Source organism: Acartia tonsa, chromosome 4, assembly GCF_053477335.1.
Source record: "Acartia tonsa isolate MP-2025a chromosome 4, ASM5347733v1, whole genome shotgun sequence".
Lineage (NCBI taxonomy): Eukaryota > Metazoa > Arthropoda > Copepoda > Calanoida > Acartiidae > Acartia > Acartia tonsa.
The window spans coordinates 31,307,291-31,310,401 of NC_137263.1; positions in this window are offsets into that span (position 1 = coordinate 31,307,291).

Sequence of the window (3,111 nt, forward strand, 5' to 3'; positions counted from 1 at the left end):
TTACTTTATTATTGGGATATAAACGGTCTTTATTTCAATTACTCTTGTGTTAACTTCACGCCTCCCGTCTCAAATTATGGGCAAAGTAAAGATAAGTATCTATGAATAATAGATTAGCTATGGTAAACAGGCACAACATGCATTTTAAATTAATTTTTAGTAGCGCAGCTTTTCGGTACTAGGGAGTACGGTCGTACGTCTGTCAAATAATAAATGTAAATAACTCTCTTATTCGAGGATTTAAAAACTGATACAGGTTATCATGATTCTGATTAACCATCGAACAATTGTCATTATCAGGGATTTACTGTTGATATATAACAAAAAAATGCGAATTTGAAATCATCTTTTATTACATTTTGACTTAATGTCTTTACTTCATTTCTCTTGACTATTCTTTTCCTTTTAAAAATATCTAGTAGTTTTTTTTATTGCTGCGATTATTTGAACAAATTTGTTTTTGTTTGAAGTTTGATGCATTAGCTATACAGAAATATGCTATTATCTTAACAAAGCAATTTAAAGTAAAAATTTTATGATTGAAAATAATTCTAAGGGAGAAAATCAAAACTTCTTGTATTTTGTAATGAATTGAATGTAGGTGAGATCATTAGATTCATTGAACTACTAGCGGCTTCTCCTCTAGTAACTAGGTGCTTTGTATTTGTACAGGGAGGGAGGGGACAGAAAACAGGCCCCAAACCCTCCCAAGACTTTGAAATAAAGTATAAAGACCTTATGAAAGAAAAAATTTATAATAATTATTCTGTTTCGAATGAATATAAAAAACCTGTTGACTTTCCTTTAAAAAAACTATATAAACTTTAGAATGTAAAACAATAAGGAAAATACAAATGAAGATAAATAGCTTGATTAGGCAGTAAACTTGAATTAGGGTGAAATTCTGTCTCTATATTAGGAGCGCAGCAACTCTTTAACTCTAGTCCTGGAAGAGTCCGTGAACTCAAGAACGTTTAAAAAATCTATTATAGATTTCTTTTTAACAAACGGATAAAATCATTTAATTTTGATTTCAACAAAATGTGGCCGTTTTTTATTGCTGTGCTACTTTTGGATATATTCTTCCCTGTTAGTTTGTGTTTTTAAGCTTGATTTGCTCGTGTAATTGGCCGCTTAAACTCATTATAGTTTTCTTCTTTTTACAGATTTAGGTTTGAAAATACACTTAGAAAATAAAATTATATTACAGATGCTTTATGTAAGTATTAAGCAAAGATTCGACTTTGTTTTTTAGACAAGTATCATGGTGGACAAAAGTCGATTTTAACCTATTCTGTAAGAGGGAATTTCTCGGTACTTGCTTACATGTGGTAGACTGGAGCACCGAAAACCCCCCCCCCCGCTTAGTTTTGACAAAAATCAAAAATAAGGGGGGGGGGGTAGTTTTTTAATGTCTGGAAAACGGCAAGGAGGCAAAAAGCACCGCAAGGCAAAGAATTAACCCCCCCCTTAATTTTGAAGAAAATCAAAAATAAGGGGGGGGTAGTTTTTTCACTGTACAACACGCCAGAAAGTTGAGTGAGGTAAATCAAGTAAATCCAGTATACCAGAGGGGAAACCTTATTACAAGATATTCATGTTTTGGGGCGTAATTTCCTTATTTATTGACTTTGGCCAGTAAAAGGTTTTAATTTTGCGCAAAATTAAAACCTTTTACTGGCCAAAGTCAATAAATAAGGAAATTATGCCCCAAAACATGAATATCCCTGTAATAAGGTTTCCCCTCTGGTATACTGGATTTTCTTGATTTACCTCACTCAACTTTCTGGCGTGAAAAAACTACCCCCCCCCTTATTTTTGATTTTCTTCAAAATTAAGGGGGGGGTTAATTCTTTGCCTTGCGGTGCTTTTTTCCTCCTTGCCGTTTTCCAGACATTAAAAAACTACCCCCCCCTTATTTTTGATTTTTGTCAAAACTAAGCGGGGGGGGGGGGGTTTTCGGTGCTCCGGTCTTCACATGTAAGCAAGCACCAATTTCTCTTTTTCTTTTAGTTTTTTTTTATTCTAAATGAAAGTCTTTAGGAAGTGTATAACATAGCTCGGCAGCCACTGCAGCCTTCAGCAGTGAGGCTTAAAGTAGCAGCACAATTTAGCTGTTTGAGGATTTTTAAACCATCAAATAAGTCTAGGCAGCGGCTACCAAATTTTACTTCATCAACCCGTTAGCCGCGCAGCACTAGAAGCTACCCAAAAAGCCTTATTTTGAGCCGCAGTCACCCTAAGCCACGCAGCTAACTAGAAGCTAGAGCCATAGCTGCTCTCATCTATGCAGCTTGGACAAAGCTTCATCCACAGCTGCAACAGACCTCGTTGATTCGAGATTGCTGGGCAGCTTGGAGGACGATTTAGCCATGCAACCAAAGCAGCGCCCTGGTTTTAAGCCAACAAATAGCAGAACGAGTTTTTAAACTATGGAATTTATTTACAGTGCTATGTCTTCCCGTATAGAACTTTATTGTACTAAAGCATATAATTACTCTGACCACAAATAAATGCCAATTGCACATGTTATAAGTAGCGCAGCTACTCCATGACTCTAGGTTCCTTTCATCATACTTTTTCTATTAGCATGAAAAAACTTGGATTACTTAGAATAAATTGAGCTGTTCTTATTCTTATTCTTATAAATATTTCTTTTCATAAAAAGCTGCGCTACTTAGACAAAATTGTGCAAGCTTTTCTCTATTGTTTTCGTCTCATAAGAATTTTGCCATACGGAAAAATAAGAAAACAAAGACAATTAAGTTACGATAGATATACATCGATAATTTCATTATTTACGTTTTAAATGTGCAACATCTCTATAAATATCCTTTTCCCTTCTCCTTTTTATTATTAATATTCGTCTATAAACAACCAAGGGTGTAGGTAATGGTGGATTTACCCCCTTCAAACTTTGAAACCCCTCATTTTACCCCATTCAAAGTAAAAAGTTGTATAACCGTACAACAATTCAAATATTTTGAAAGCCAAACTGAAAAATTCTGTCTCGCATCGTATTACATCCAGTTTTCTACGAATAAAAAACTGTACATTTTATATCCACGGAAAGCTGTTTATAATGTTTCTATAATGCGAGAAATAACTATT